Source organism: Onychostoma macrolepis, chromosome 02, assembly GCF_012432095.1.
Source record: "Onychostoma macrolepis isolate SWU-2019 chromosome 02, ASM1243209v1, whole genome shotgun sequence".
Lineage (NCBI taxonomy): Eukaryota > Metazoa > Chordata > Actinopteri > Cypriniformes > Cyprinidae > Onychostoma > Onychostoma macrolepis.
Window position 1 is genome coordinate 1299571 of NC_081156.1, and position 17612 is coordinate 1317182.

The 17612-nt window shown below is 41.4% G+C and overlaps 1 long non-coding RNA gene across 1 annotated transcript; it reads right to left on the reverse strand.

Moving 5' to 3' along the window:
- Nucleotides 1-583: 583 nt before the first annotated feature.
- LOC131533031 (uncharacterized) lies at nt 584-1978 on the reverse strand. Its single transcript, XR_009269030.1, has 3 exons — nt 1602-1978; nt 1402-1515; nt 584-1269 (listed from the first exon to the last, which is right to left on the reverse strand). It is a non-coding gene; the product is annotated as an uncharacterized LOC131533031 (long non-coding RNA).
- Between the last annotated feature and the right edge of the window lie 15634 nt (nt 1979-17612).

Below are 17612 nucleotides of genomic sequence, written 5' to 3' on the forward strand. Positions count from 1 at the left end.
ACGCATAAACCTTTACTCAGTTTATTATATGTAAGTGTGAACTCGTGAAGTGATGTTTTATTAACAAGTTTCGGGAGGAGCACGCGCAGATAATTAACGCAGCCACTTCATCATGAGCAATCACACCATCTATCCAATCAGCTCAAGAGAGAACCCCTATAAATAATCAAAGCAGTCTTACCTCCATCAGTTCTAGTCTTTCAGCATCCCTCCACCACCCCGACTCCTCACCTTCAGCCTGTTCCTACCCCAGCATGGGGGGAACGCTCTGCGTCCGGGCTAAATGCAGAGCTCGGACCCCTCTCCCCGTACAGGGGGAGTACCCTGGGCTCGGGGGTAAGTACCGAGCTCGGAGCCCTCTCCCTGGACAGCACGCCAAATACGCATAAACCTTTACTCAGTTTATTATATGTAAGTGTGAACTCGTGAAACGCGTCCTGTGTATCGGCGCATTCATATGCGCTGCATACTGCCAAAGATTATGTCGTATTTATAAGCTAAGATAAAAGCGTCCATTTAAAGCTCCCTATCTGACTCGTTTTCGTACACAGCAAAAAGTCCAGTGTTAAATTAACTCTCACAGAGTTGATTTCGACACTTTTTCAGAGCTTATATAGCTCCACACTTTCTGGAGTTAAATTAACACTTTCAAAATAGTTCAACATTTAACACTATGCCAGAGTTCCTTATTTGACTCCAAAAAAGTGTTAAAATAACACTAAAAGGGATACAGAAAAACAACACTGTTTAGAGTTGCATGTTTTAGGTGGTTGTAATTTAGGTGGTTAAAAGATCAACAAAACACTGTTAAATATACTGAAAACATAGTTAAATCAACTACAACACACAACATAATTTCCATCAACATGTTTATTTTTAATTCTCCCTCGCAGTGCAATTTGAAGTAGAATTAAAACATTACAAAAGAAGGAATGATATACAACTTTCATCCGCCACACTATGAGTTTTGAATATCAAATGGCTCAAAATTTAATCTCTGACATTTTTATAATACACCTTTCCTCACTTCGTAGTACTCTGAATGCATGAAGATGCTCATAAAAATGTGTAGAAATGTGTAAAAGTTTACAAGTGCACTATCATATGACAAACTGAACACAAAATGTGCCTTTAAAAGTTTATCTAATAAGGAAGCAGTTTGCCTGGCATGGGAGGAGATGCTTATCCAAGGCGATGTAGAAGCTGTTGCTTTTCTGAAGTCCAACAAAAAGGAGGAACGGATGGTTGTTGCTGAGGTGCTTCTCCAAACTGCAGCATGACCAGAGTTGAAATAAAAACCAAATATTAGACATAAACATAATGTGCAGTCACAGAGAAAACAACAATATAAAAGTGACTGTTCAAACAATGACCCACAACACATTTGTAAAATGCCACTACCTTATGATAGATTACATGGCTTTCAGCTGCATCGCATGCAATTTTTGGAGACTTCAGTCCTCCTGGAAGTGGTGGAAGGGATTAAAAGAAGGGATGCCATTTCCTGGCCGTAGACTGAAGACAAAGATTCACATGAATTAATGGGAATCTTCAAATGCAATACAGTTTAAGAACAGAGATCATTTTAAACATTCATCTACCTGTTGAGGAAGAGGGCTGTCTGGTGGCATCACTCCATATTCCTGTGGACTGTTTTTATTACGCCAGGCAATGTATCATGTGTTGCTTGCAGCATCATAGATTTTTTTTGAATATCCTTTGTCATATTCAGGCTAAAATCTCAAAGAATCAAATTTCAATGTCATAGAAACAGCCTGTCATAACATTGCAAGTATGACATGAAAGTGCGATGCAAGCAATGACTTGCGGAGCCTTTCTTGGAATATGGATCTCTGAGGGAAGGGAACAGCATCACTATGCCAAGAGCATTCTGTTTTCTGATTGGTTTAGTAGGGAGTTGCCTAAGAGAAGATATCAAACTTATCTTAATTTGCACAATGGCCATGCAGTTATTTGGTTTAAAAAATAATAAAAAAAATAAAATACCCATGTGTATCAATCATGTGAGCCACCAGTATGTTAATCATTTGTCTTCTTGTGGCATCTGTAAGGGTTTCTGTTTCTTGATACTCCTGTAGTACTGCTTCACCACCAGACTTGAACTTTAACACATCTTTAACCATCTAATAAAAAATAAATAAAAACATGAGCATGGTGATTCACAGATTTCTACAGACCCAGAGGGGGTAAAAAAAAGGGTTGCCCCAGAAATAAAATTCCGTCATGTTTACTCACCCTTATTTCGTTCCAAACCCATAAGACTTTTGTTAATCTTCAGGACACAAATGAAGATATTTTTTAATTAAATTTGACAGTTCTCTGACACTCCACTAACAGTCCACACAACTATCACTTTAAAGACCCAGAAAAGGTAGTGAATATGTCATTAAAATAAATCATGTGACTACAGTGGTTCCATCTAAATTTTTATGAAGCGACGTGAGTGCTTTGTTTGTGCAAAATATTACTCTCCAACCCATATTCACAAGAACACCTTGACATGTGTGTTATGTTGCCATGTGAGCTGTTGCAAGAATACTTTTGGAGATCAATAGTTTGCAAATAAAGTGTTAAATGGTGGTAAAAGTAGTTTGTTTTGCGCAAACAAAAGCACTTTTTTACAGTTTTACAGGTGTGGAATGACATAAGTGAGTAATTAATGACATAATTTTAATTTATGGGTGAACAAACTCAGAGACTCTCAGAGCTTTGTTCTAACCTGTTTAGGAGGCAGTGCAGATGTCTCCTCAGTTATTTGTCTCTTGCTAGGGACTACAGTCAATGCACTTGAGCTGTTGCTTGAGTAAGACGTCTCAGATATGGAACACAAGGAGTCTGAAAATTCTAAAGAATCAGAAAGTATTAAAATATAACAAATATTGTGATGACCAGCACAAGGATAAGAAATATGAAATGGCTATTTTTTTTTTAAATTTGAGTGCTTGACAATACTTTCAAATTTAATAAAACTCAAACTTCTGTGAAAACAGTCAGCACCACACTGCCTTGCCCAAATTATTTCATCACTTTGAGCTTTTATAAAGTTATATGTAGCTTCAGTAGCTAGCTAGCTAATCACGTCAACAAATAACACCGCTGTTTAGTCCTGATATTAAACAAGGTTTTGTAAAGAACATTAGTTTCATCATTCTAATTAAATTGTGGCCACGCTGTAACAAATAGGTGTGTAACTTATATGTATGTGCATGCGTATGTGTTTGTGTGTGTGTGCGCGTCAGTGCACATGTATATAAAAGGATATATCCGTGTTTATTTACATACATATGCATAGAGAGAGAGAGAGAGAGATGATACAATTATTTGAAAATCTGGAATCTGAGAGTGCAAAAAAAAAAAATAAAAATATTGAGAAATTGCCTTTAAAGTTGTCAAAATGAAGTTCTTAGCAATGCATATTACATATCAAAAAGGAAGTTTTGATATATTTACAGTAGGAAATTTAAAAATATCTTCATGGAACATGATCTTTACTTAATATCCTAATGATTTTTGGCATAAAAGAAAAATCATAAATTTTGACCCATACAATATATTTTTGGCTATTGCTACAAATATACCCCAGTGACTTAAGACTGGTTTTGTGGTCCAGGGTCACATATTCTGTCTCAAAAACTACACAATTTAGAATCAAACAAAAAAACATCACAAACTGATAACACTCCTGGAGACGGTCTTTCTCGTGCTGTTCTCTAATCTCTTTCCACTCGTCTCTGGTCCCAGTACACCACTTGGAGCCTATTCTGCCTCCTGCTTCACATCATTAATCGTAGTATTCTTCCTCAGTCCACCTGTAAAACCATAAATTTAGATATAAATGTCCAGCTGCATATTTGGGTTACACTTTATTTTACAGTGTCCTTGTTGCAGTGCAATTTTAAATTTAAGTACTGAGTAGGCTAATGTTTATTAACATCACATACTTCCTATATGGTTGAAGTTTTTATTTTATTTATTTATTTTTACTGGTTTGGGTGTTTTATATATTTATATATTAAGACATTTACAGATGTTTCATTATTAATTATTATGGGAAACCAGTTAAAAATATTCTAGGTTAAAAAAAAAGTTAACCTCAATCAACCACATTTATTATATCACAAAATTTCACAATGTCACATTAATTAATACCACAAATAATTGTTATGTTCGGTTTTATGCACCTTGGTAAAACCTCTCGTTATAATCATTGAAGCAGTGCACACTGTAAAATGAATATCTTACTTGCATGCTGCATTGTCGTTTATGATGAAATTGCAGAATTCAGAGCGCGGAATTCAAAACTCCGGCGCGATGACTAATCTAAACGCTGATTGGCCACCACATTCATAAACTCAACATGAACATGTGTGATTGGTTTTAAGACTTAGCAACATAAGCAGATTATGTAATGCCGCAATCAACATCACTCATTTTTAACTTTAATCGTCGACAGCCATAATAAATTTGGTGGTACACAGCCTGAAAGCCCATATTTCAGAACTTAACTTACACTGTAAAAAATGACCGTGATTTTAACGGTAAAAAACTGTGAAAAAGCTACGGTAAAAACCTGTTAAATGGTTAACGGTAAGTTCCCCTAATATATACCGTGAAAAACTGTAATAGACATTTCAGCCAATTTTACGGTGAAATACCGCCTTTGGAAGTGAAAAAGAATGTCAAATTTACCGGGAAAAATCGTAAATTGATGCTCCCAGAATTCCCTGCTTTGTATTTCAAATTTTGTTTGAATTTGATGTTTTTTGTTTGAAATAACTAGGTTTCTTTTTTCTTATCAGTTATGTTTATTATGGTTGTATGTTACATCTAATGTTGTTAAATTAATGTTTATTGCATATTTCAGTTTAATGAGTCTCACCATGATGGTGTTTAGTGCTTATGTGAATGACACTGTGCACCTTCTATATATGTTATTATTTAAAAGCTGCTTATGATGGGCTTTGGTTCATCATGTGACTTTCTCATCACCTTCTGCATTTGGTGGTTATCCGTGTATTTCAAAGGTACAAAACAGATTTCAGTACTTCAATAGGTTGGTATATTAACATTATATCAGTTAATGAAATTACGGTATTTAACTGTAAATTTAAGTTAAAACCATAAAACCTAAAATGTTGCTACCGTATATTTTACGGTAGAATTCCGGCAACCACAGCTGCCAGTCTTTTACCGTAAATTTTACAGATTTTTTTTTACAGTGTATGTCAGAAAGCAAATTCAGAATTATGTCATTCAAAATTTGTGCTACATCAGCTGGAAATTAATTTTTCCCTCGGGAAAAAATGGCGGCTACAGCCACAAAATACAACAGGAAAGCCTAAAATAAACAAAATTTGGCTATACGACTTGATAAATGTCAGGCAAAAACAACAGGCAAATGTCAGAGTCAGCAAAAATGACCTCAATTTTAAACCTCAGAGACATTTACGTTATTAACTGTTAACAAAAAAAACATAGTTTAAAGGTCATTTAAACTGTAAAAACAAAGTTTCCGATGCTTGAAAACACATATTAACAAAGACATGTTTAGAAAATCTGCATGTACCTGCACATTTTCGCTGAAATTGGAGTTCAGTAGTCTAACAGCTGAAGGAAAGAAACTATTCCTGAGTCTACTGGTGCGACAACAAAGACTCCTATAGCGTCTCCCCGATGGAAGAGGAGTGAACAATCTGTGATTGGGGTGAGAGGAATCTTTGATAATGCTTCTCACTCTCCTTAGGCAGCGTTTGTGGTAAACTTCTTTGATGGGGGGTAGCCCAACACCAGTGATGTATTGGGCAGTTTTCACCACCCGCTGGAGGGCTTCCTGGTCAAAAACAGTGCAGTTTCCATACCACACTGTGATGCAGTTTGTGAGAATGCTTTCAATAGTGCAACGGTAAAAGTTCAGCAGGATGTGAGGGGACAGTTGAGCTTCCCTTAGTTTCCTAAGGAAGTACAGACTGTCTTCTCATTGATAGCTAAGGAGCGGATCAAGCAAGAGTGTGATGGAGCGACGCGGAATTAAAATGTTTTTCAGGAGTCACGGCAGTAGAGACGGCGCAACAATAACAACACGTGAATAATCCCGCCCACTCTAAAGTGGTACTAAACTGCAGTGGAGACGCAAACCCAGCCAAACTGAGCCATGCCGTGCCATTCTGAACCGTGCCGAGCTATACCACACAGTGGAAAAGCGCCATTAGAAGTCCTCTTCACTACTCCTAATGTTTCACAGATTTAGTGCTAAAACGCTTTGTGAAATACTCTCAGAGCAAAAATTTAGGAGTCCTACATTTATGGTGCATTGCATATTCAGTAATTAATGACTTATAGACCTATGATAAAATGCAGCCCCTATAGACAAAGAACAATTACACACAAAAAGAAAACAGAATTCCCTGGTCTCTTCGACCACCCTGAATTTAACTTCACTAAGAACAACACAGGTCCACTGACTCACTTCCCGAGGAGACGTTCTTGTTATATTAACATCTTGCTCTAACTTCCATATTTAAACTTTTTTTACATTTATCAAAATGTTTACACTGATATTCAAAAAAAAAAAAAAAAAGGTGGGGGTTAAAAATATACATTTTCCCCACGCATCATTTTAGATTTAGTCTAATAAAGCAAATAAAGATATAAATTAGAAAAAAATAATAAAAAATACATATTCAGCTATAGATTGAACATGCTTTGTCCAACTTTTTAGAGTTTTTCATTTGTTCTTTTCTGATTCAAAATCATGCCCATTGCAAAACAATGTTTATCAAAAGATATAAAACATAAAACAAATCTAGACTATGTAGTGGGCATTATCAAAGTCTAAAGTGTTTGGCGTTATGTTTTAATCCAGTTCATTACACCATCCGGAGTATATGGAGTTCCTTTGAAAGACACCAGGAGCCGTGAAAGGAAGATGAATCTGTAATCCTGACCTTTTGCTCTAAGCTTCTTCTTGACTTCATTGTAGCGTTGGCGTTTCTTGCTGACCTCGGCTGAGAAATCAGGAAAGAGCATCACTCGCTTGCCTTTGTACAGAACATCTGGGTTACGTATGTAACCCTTGTTCCCTGAAGGAGGGAACGGAGATGTTACGTCGACTGACATTAAGGGTCTCACTCGGGAGCGCCAATCACCTCTGAGCTTTAGGAGAAAAGGCCAATGAGAATTGGCGAGTGGAATTTGCATTCCAAGCCACTCCCCCATACGTACAGGTATATAAGATGGCGGCATGCATCCACTCGTTCAGGTTTGTGCTGAGGAGCCGAGACGGCACATAAGGGACGTAACATCTCCGTTTCCTCCTTCATGTTCCCTTTCAGTCAGTCGACGAGATGTTCGGCGTAACGTCGACTGACATTAGGGGTCCCTATGGAAAACGCCACAACCCGAACTGTGTTATGTAAATTGAGGATGCAAATGCTGACAGGCAAGCGTGTCAGAACAATTGTATCTCAATTCGTAACCTTCCCAACGCCCTGTAAGCCAGATAAGTGGGCCCACCAGGGGTGCCAGTGTTTTCATCGGCAGCCATTGGGGGGGCGGAGCACAATGACAGAATGTAAGGTCATGTGAAAAGCTTGGAAAATGAAGGTAATCAAGGGTAGCACAGTGGAATCCAACCGTGGCAGAAACTGAGACATCAATGCCAGGTCCGGAGAGAAGGCAAATCTCTACCAGACGCAGTAACAAACTTCTCTGCCAAGTCTGCAACTGCGGGGCAACTGAGGACCCAGAGTTCACCAGCGAGGAACAGCTGGGAAAAAGTACACGTATCCTAACTAGGAATGGCGCCACAAGCCAAACACCGAGCCCATCTCCCGCAAATGACCTGATATTACCCAACACACGGGAGGACACGGGAGGACACGGGCTCCACTCGAAGATTATAAAATCCTGCAAAGGTGTTAGGTGTCGCGCAGTCCGCAGCTCTACAGATGTCTGTAAGAGAGGCGCCATGCGCCAACTCCCAGGAGGAGGCAACACTGCGAATGGAATGAGCTCTCACTCCCAGGGGGCACGGACCACCTTGGGACTAGTATGCCAAGGTAATGGCATCCACCAACCAATGAGCCAACCTCTGTTTGGAGACAGCCATCCCCTTCTGCTGTCCTCCAAAGCAGACAAAGAGCTGCTCGGAGCGTCTGAATTTCCGGGTGCGTTCCATGTAAATTAGCAAGGTGTGGACGGGACACAGCAACACAAGGGCCAGGTCTGCCTCCTCCGAGGGCAGCACTTGCAGGCTCACCACCTGGTCTTGAAAGGGAGTGATGGGACCTTGGGCACGGGGTCTCAAGGTAACGTGAGAAATCAGCCGGACCAAAATCAAGACATGATTCGTTGACCGAGAATGCCTGCAGGTCCCCCACCCTCTTGATGGAAGTGAGCGTGATCAGGAGCGAAGTCTTGAGAGACAGATGTTTTAGCTCAACTGAATCAAGCAGCTCAAAGGGGTCCCTCCGTAATCCCAAGAGAACCACGGAGGGATCCCAAGAGGAGATGAGGTGTAACCAAGGAGGATTTAGTCTCCTCGCACCTCTCAGGAACCTGACGATTAGGTGATGCTTCCCCAGGGACGAACCGTCCACTGCATCATGGTGAGCCGCAATGGCAGTGACATATACCTTCGAAGTGGAGGGGGACAGCCTCTGCTCCAGATTTTCCTGCAGAAAGAAAAGCACCACACCAACCGAGCATCTTTTAGGGTCCTCTCGGTGAGAGTAACACCACTCAACCAATAGACCCCTCTTCAAAGCATAGGCCTGCCTCGTAGAGGGGGCTCTAGCTTGAGTGATAGTATCTAGGCAAGGCAAGGCAAGGCAAGTTTATTTATATAGCACATTTCATACACAATGGTAATTCAAAGTGCTTTACATAAAAGGAAGTGAAATAGTCATTATTAAAAATAATAAAAATCACAACAATAAAAACAAAGTGATTTAAAAATTGATTTTAAAAGAATTTAAAACATTTAAGAATAGAAAGTGATTATACATAGTGCAATCAGTTCGGACGTAGCACAGTGCTCATTCAACAAATGCACAGCTAAACAGATGAGTTTTGAGTCTGGATTTAAAAGTGGCTAATGTTTTAGCACATCTGATCTCTTCTGGAAGCTGGTTCCAACTGCGGGCAGCATAATAGCTAAAAGCAGACTCCCCTTGTTTTGTGTGAACCCTTGGTATTTCTAACTGACTCGATCCTAATGATCTGAGTGGTCTGTTAGGTTTATATTCAGTGAGCATATCTCCAATGTATTTAGGTCCTAGGCCATTTAGAGATTTATAAACGAGTAGAAGTACTTTAAAATCAATCCTAAATGTAACTGGAAGCCAGTGTAAGGACCTGAGGACTGGTGTAATATGCTCAAATTTTCTGGTTCTAGTCAGAATCCTGGCAGCAGCATTCTGGATGAGCTGCAGCTGTCTAATGGTCTTCTTTGGAAGGCCGGTGAGGAGACCATTACAATAATCCACCCTGCTGGTGATAAAGGCATGAACCAGTTTCTCCAAGTCTTGACTGGAAACAAAACATCTAATTCTTGCAATGTTTTTGAGATGATAGTATGCTGATTTAGTTACTGCTTTGACATGACTACTAAAACTAAGGTCTGTCTCCAGAAACACCCCAAGATTTTTGACTTGGTTTTAGTTGATTGACCCCTAGAGTCAAGGTATGCATTCACCTTGAGAACTTCATCTTTGTTTCCAAATGCAATGACTTCAGTTTTCTCCTTATTTAACTGAAGAAAGTTCTGGGACATCCAACAGTTTATTTCATCAATGCATTGGCAGAGGGAGTCAATGGGGCTGTAGTCATTTGGAGATAAGGCTAGGTAAATCTGGGTATCATCAGCATAGCTGTGATAGGCAATTTGGTTCTTCTCATTATTTGACTTAGTGGGAGCATATACAGGCTAAACAAGAGCGGTGCAAGAATTGAGCCTTGTGGGACTCCGCATGTCATGGACGTCCACTTAGACTTATGCTCTCCTATACTCACATAATAACCTCTCCCTTCTAAGTATGACCTGAACCATTTGAGTACCATCCCAGAAAGCCCGATCCAGTTTTCCAGTCTCTAGAAGTATGTTATGATCAACAGTGTCAAACGCAGCACTAAGATCTAGTAGTACCAGCACTGATATTTTGCCTGAATCAGAATTGAAGCGAATATCATTTATTATCTTAACGAGTGCTGTCTCTGTGCTATGATGTGCTCGGAAACCAGATTGAAAATTGTCCAGGTATCCATTTAAGTTTAAGTGGTTGTTCAGCTGATTAAAACTACCTTTTCAATAATCTTACCTATGAATGGAAGATTTGATATTGGTCTATAGTTGTTCAACATTGTGTTATCAAGATTGCGCTTTTTCAGAAGGGGCTTAACAACTGCAGTTTTCAGGAGTTTGGAAAAGTCCCAGAAAGAAGTGAGGCGTTCACCACTTCTAAGAGATCTGCTTCTAAACAGTTAAGCACACTTTTGAAAAAGATGTGGGAAGTGTGTCAAGATAGCAGGTTGATGATTTAAGGTGCTGTACTATTTCTTTCAAAATTTTGCAATCAATTGCTTCAAAACAGACATAGTCACTTCTTTTTGAAATTGCGGTCGAATCTGTGTGACCTCTGCAAAAGTAGATATGCCAATCTCCTTTCTGATATTATTGATCTTCTCAGAAAAGAAGGAAGCAAATTCATTGCATTTACTGTCGGAGAGCATTTCACTGGGAATCTGACTTGGGGGTTTGTCAGTCTCTCCACAGTAGCAAAAGAGTGCGAGAGTTGTTTAAGTTACTGTTTATAAGGTTTGAGAAGAAGGTCTGTCTAGCTGTGGCTAGTTCCACATTGAAAGCATGAAGGCTGTCTTTATAGATGCTATAGTGAATTTCAAGTTTTGTCTTCCGCCACATCCGCTCAGCTTTTCTGCATTGTCTTTTCATACTCTGAACTGCTGTTGATTTTCTCCATGGTGATTTTTGTCTGCCATTCTTCTTGCAGACCCTTGTCGGAGCAATATCATCAATAACATTCTTAACTTTTGAGTTAAAAGAATCCAGGAGAAGATCAACAGAGTCTGCAGAAATGCTTGGTGTTAAAGATATAGCCTTCATAAATAGCGCACTAGTTTTCTCATTAATGCATCTCTTTCTGACAGAGACAGATCTAGATTCAGTGTTAACAGAGATCAATATATCAAAGAAAATACAGAAGTGATCAGATAGTGCTACATCCTTAACAACAATGGATGAAATTTTTAGACCTTTACTGATGAGTAGATCTAGAGTGTGTCCACGATTGTGTGTGGGTTCATGCACATGCTGGATCAGATCAAAAGTGTTTAAAACAGTAATAATTTCTTTTGCAGTTTTGATTTCTGCATTATCTATGTGAATATTAAAATCCCCTGCAATAGTAAAACAGTCAAACTCTGAGGAAATCATTGATAACAGTTCTGTGAACTCTTCAACAAAGGCTGGAGAGTATTTTGGAGGCCTGTAAATAATGATAAACAGAATGCGTGGAGCACCTTTCAGCACATTACCTAGATATTCAAAGGACAAATACTGACCAAATGACACTTGCTTGCATTGATAAACATCTTTAAATAGAGCAGCTACACCTCCACCTCTCCTAACAGTCCTGCAGACACTTGTAAAGTTAAAGTTAGGAGGGGCTGTTTCATTGAGGACTGTTGCACTGCAGCTGTCTTCAAGCCATGTTTCATTTAGAAACATAAAATCCAGGTTGTTTGTGGTTATAAAATCATTGATCAGAAATGATTTATTTTTTAGTGAGCGAATGTTTAAAAATGCTAACTTGATGGAATTACATTTTGTCTCTACAGCAATCTTAGATTGACGCATTACAGGCCACAGATTAGATGGGTCAGCCGTACGGCTTGAGAAGGCCTTAGACTTTCTATCACGTGATAAAACAGAAATATAAAAAGCTACAGGCACACTGGGTTCCCGCTTGTTCTGTGAACATTTGTGAGTGTTGCTGCTAATATAGCGGGGACCCGACACATATCACTGAGAGCTGTTATCAGTTGTTTTTGGTTCACCTACAGCCGATGGAGGAGGGTTTGGGCCCTGGCGTTGTGGCAGCGGACGGAGAGCTCTCATAGGAGGAGGAGGGAGAGCTGGGCATGAAGTCTTTGGTGGTTGTGGGGCCCGCCGTTTTTTAGTTGATATCTGGGGGCTTGCAGCGAACGAGTGGGAGAGTTTGTTCCCAGCATACACCAGTTCCTCCATTTTCTGTGAGAAGCTTACACCGTGTCCTAACTACACGCGACGCCGCGACACGCGATAAAAGGTATCTTTTCCATGTTAATCAGAGTTTTTGTCCTAACTAGCAGCGACGGCGACAAGCGAAATTTCTAATTTAGAAACGGTTTCTATTTCCGCGACGTCGCGGCTGGAACAACAACATACAAACTATATGACAGTAGATAATCTCAGGTGATTATATGCTTTATTCAAAGTTAAACGTGTCTAATATGAGTTTAAATATCATATTGCGTGACCCTATAGCCATACTGAAAGCAACAACAGATAGTTTACCTCAGATCTTGAAAAATAAATTAAATCAAAGATGACCGTTAAAACGGTGAACTCACTGCGAACCAACGAGTGTATTCCATAACAAAGATGTTATCGGTCACTCAGTGTGTATATTTAATGTTGTTAAAAAGCTTTAAAATTTATGAATTAGATTATAAACGTATCCATTTCGTTGCAAGAGCAGTGCGCTTCCAGAGAGAGCCCGCCCACACACGCTTCTGATTGGCTGTGATATTTGATTGATTCTGTCGCGTCGCGGTGTCGCGTCGCGTCTGGTGTGGACACCTAAATTGCTTGTCGCTGGAATCTTGTCGCGTCGCGTGTAGTTAGGACACGGTGTTAGAAGTGGAGATTCTGGAGAGAGGGATAGTGTGTCTGGCGAGCGGGGCTCTGGCTCTGGTGTTTCCGGTGGCTGTGATATGTTGTCCTGGCTTCCCTGGCTGTTTTCCAGATAGTTGTCCTTGGGTGCTGAGTCTTGGAGCTGATGTAGTACGTCACAGTCTGTTTGTGATGAGCTGTGTGGGCAGGGCTCAGCCGGGATAGTCTCTGTGAGGAAAGTTTGTTTTGGCTGCGTGGTGTTATCAGTGTCCTTGTGGGATGTGTCAACCATAAGATGACTCTGAGGCTGACATGAAGTCCTGTGGTCACTCATATTCTGTCCAGGTGTGTGTGTGCCATTGAGGCCGAGTGGATTGGCACACACCACTGAAGGATGACGGAGGGAGAAATAGATATTGTCCTTTAGCACTCTCGCACCAAGTTTGTTTGGGTGGAAGCCGTCCAGTTTAAACAGTTGTCTATGGCCCCAGAAAATATTGAAGTTCGAATCGGTTCTCAAGATGTATAGGGGGTTGTAAAATGCCAGTGTTTACAAGTCTTGTCATAGCCGTATCTGGGGTAGAGGATGCTACCGCAGCAATACGAGATACTCGTGACAATCTGATGTCTCGAGTGCCTTTGGGTCTCGCTCCCTGTTTGTGCCATCGATTAGTCTGTCGATCAGCTTGTTCTTCTACACTTTGTATAAACTGTTGAGATTCACTAGATTCATAGGACTCACCGGCTGTATGCCGCGGGGGTCTGTGATGCCGATCTGCTGTGTGTTCCACCTGTTTTGGAGGTCCAGCAAGTAACTTTGTTTCAAGAACCGCAATCCTTTGTAGAAGTCTGTGGCAGTTCATGCAGCAAGTAGATTCCACAAGGGGCATTTTCTTTCCCATCTGTTTGAATGTAGGCAGCTGTGTTTTCCCATCTCCAGAATGTAAACTGCTGGCAGTGGGAGGCAAAGAGTCTTCCTTTTCTAAAAACTGTGTTGTTTGAGCACTGTGCTGATATGCTGAAGTTAAAAGTGCATAAATATGGAGTGAAGCGCAGAGCAATAAGCAGGAGCGTCCGAACAGTTGCGAAGCCGTAATAGTATTAATAGTAATAGTATCTATTACAGCCTGAGAAAGGCCAGAGAGGTCTACCGCGTCCCATCCAAAAGCCAGATGTGCAGGTCCCATAGATCGGGTCGCAGGTGAGAACGCGCCCATCCCCTGAGAAAGAAGGTTTTTTCTCAGGGGAATCCTCCAGCTAGGGGCTGTCGCGAGAAGCATGAGGTCAGCAAACCAGGTCCGGGTAGGCCAGAACGGTGCAACCAACAGGACCTGCTCCTCGTCCTCCCTGATCCTGCACAGGGTTTGTGCAAGGAGGCTCACTGAGGGGAAGGCATACTTGCGTAAACCCCGGGGCTAGTTGTGTGCCAGTGCATCCGTGCTGAGGGGGGCCTCGGTCAGGGTCCCCTCAGTGACCTCGACAGCAGTGGAAAAGCCCCTGGCCCTCCCCCAGGGGTGAGGACGCAGATGTCGGTGTCCCCCAAAGAACAGTTCTTGTCATCTCTGGGTCGCCCGTCTCAGGGACGCGTCGCTGTCTTCTGAGAACACTTAGCAGTGCCCTGATAAGCAGGCTGCACCCCTTTCCCGTGGCCAGCTCGACGCCCCTGTTGAGGGGTTACCTCCTTCTGTGTTTCCTGGGGCGGAGAAGGTGTTGAGGCTACAGAGGGACGCCCTTGGGCGACGGGCAGACAAAGACCTGGCTCCCGGCGGCTTGGTGTTCGAAGAATCATGCCGGGGCAAGATGTGCTTGATAGCCTCCGTCTGCTTCTGGACTGACGAGGACTGCTGGGCAAAGTCCTCGACAGTGTCGCCGAAGATGCCGGCCTGGGAGACATGTGCGTTGAGAAAGCGAACTTTGTCTGCGTCACACATCTGTGCCAGGTTCAGCCAGAGATGGTGCTCCTGGACCACCATGGTGGACATCACCTGACCGAGGGTGGAGCATGGCCATCAACTCAGCCTCGGACACCAACTGAGCAGCCGCCGTGGCAGGGGGCTGCTCAGCAGAATATTCGGCTTCCGAAGACGATAGCCCCTCCTCTGATGCAGCAATAGACATCTTATCTTCTTCCGGAAGCCCCAAAAGAGACACTGGGTCTGCCGAGGGATGGACCAGCGCCATCTACCAGGAGCTCAACGGGGCTACACTGAGAGGGGCCGGACTTCCGTGGTTTCTGGCCCGACGGAGCATTCCTGACTGTGATCCTCATGTCACCCTTGTCCCTAACCAACGCAGCCGCAGAGTCTTTACGAGAGCCCGAGGGAAACCTCATTATAAATGAGAGCTGCGACCTTAGCGTAGCCATGGACATGCGCTAACAGTGTGGGCACGAGCCATCCACGAACGCTGTCTCTGCATGCTTATGGCCCAGACAAATGAGACAGCGATCGTGTCTGTCATGTAAGGAAACTACCACACCCAGAAGCACATGGTCAGAAAGTCATCTCGAAAAATGCTCTCAATAACCGTGCGTGCTGTAGGAAATTGTTCTTTTAGTTGGTGTGCCCAGGGGAGGACCACAGCACTTATCTGTGCTCTGACAGGGCGAGGTAGAACTCAACCAGAGGTAACCCCTGCAGCTTCGATGAAATCTTCTTTTCTTCTTGAGAGTAGCAGCGCTCACGAAGCGATTGGTTCCGAAGCAAAAATCTGAATGAGCGGATGCATGCCGCCATCTTATATACCCGTGCGTACGGGGGAGTATTTTGTGCTTTTGAGGAATAAAGAAAACAAACAGGGTGCGTTCTCAGTCTTCACTCTCTCCGCGAACTGCTTTTTGAAACACGTCACTAAAATGAACTGTAACTCAGCAAATACTTCACACAGAGACATGAGAAATATATCTACAGAAAGCTTGACATGTCTACTGTTAATGCCTTGAATTTTATGCGAGCAGCTATTGGTAGTAAGTGCAAATTGATGAACAGAGGTGTGGCGTGCATTAATTAATCTTGCAGCAGCATTTTGGATTAATTGTAGAGGTTTGATAGAACTGGCTGGAAGACCTGCAAAGAGAGCATTGCAATAGTCCAGTCTGGACAGAACAAGAGCTTGAACAAGGAGTTGTGTTGCATGTTCCAAATGAAAGGGCCTGATCTTCCTAATGCTGCATAAAGCAAATCTGCAGGACCGGTTAGTTTTAGCAATATGGAGAAATTCAGTTGATTATCAATCACAGCTCCATGGTTTCTGGCTGTTTTTGAATGATTTATGGTTGATGTGCCTAACTGGATGGTGTAAGAAAAAGTGAAGAGGACGTCGAAGATCTTGATGAAAAATAATCTTTTATTACAGCGTAGCAGTGACAAAGTACAAATAGTACTTCGGATTCAGCGGAGTCGGAATGAACCCCCAACATCCTAAGCTCAAACATTTTATACTGTATTACGTTCCTCTTCCCGCTCAACATGTAAATTAAGTTTCGTTTTAAATGTAAATTGCGGATAACAATGAAAGTGATAGCCTTCCATTCCCACATCTTTGGTAGACTTTCAGGTGGGAACAACCAAATGTTAGGATGACAAGATTAAACAGAATCCCTATCATTGTTTCATTTACCCTTTTGGTCAGCAGATGGTTATTGATGGCCTACTGCCGTTCCCACGCTATAAGTGATGAATTATCACTCCGGAGATACTATTTACATATCTTTTAAATGGAAAGAACTATCGCGATGATAATTGGGCTCTTTGTAGGGAAAGGAGTATAGTTCAATACACAATTTGGAGTGAAAGCTGGGTCGAGGCAGACTATAATTTCTTACAATGGTGAAATTGAAATGAAGTGATGGGCTTGTTGAAACCACATCCAGTTCTGTTTTGGCAAGGTTGAGTTGGTGATGGTCCTTCATCCAGCAAGAAATGTCTGATAGACATGCTGAGATGCAAGCAGCTCCCTGAAAGGGAGGTGTAATCTGTGTAACATGAGTGAGTGTGGTGCTTCTTTTGGGCCAAGAGCATCAAAGGGGGGACTGTAAGAATCTATAGTCTGCCCCGACCCAGATTCCAATCCACAATATATGTTTGGTCATGCTCATTTCCCAAAATGGCTTATTATTATAGAGAAGAAGAAAGTCAGCAGTTACGTTGTTTCTAGACCATTTGGGATAATCACATCCTGAGCAAATGGTGACCAATTGTAGAATGGGAATGGGCGTGGGACACAAAGAACCATCTCAGACAACGAGGTGTCAGAACTTAATTAACATACAGACCACAGCTGTAACAACAGGAGCAACTTCATTTACATTAAGCAAGTAGTAAACTGTAAGTGTATAAAAGCTTTGAGCTTAGGATGTTCGTGGGTTCATTCCGACTCCGTTGAACCCAAGATACAACATGTACTTTGTCACTGCTATGCTGCAATAAACATCTTCATCGAAATCTTCAACGTTCTTATCACTTTTCCTATACTTTCATATTATCAAGAATTTATTCTTGTAAAAAGAGCTATAACTTGTAATAGCTATGACTTGGTAAGAATTATATATATATATATATATATATATATATATATATATATATATATATATTTTTTTTTTGTATACTTAAAATACCAATACTTAGATAATATACTTAAAATACTTAAACATACACAAAACACATGTATTTAATACAAAAGTTAGTTACCAGAAAAATGCAGT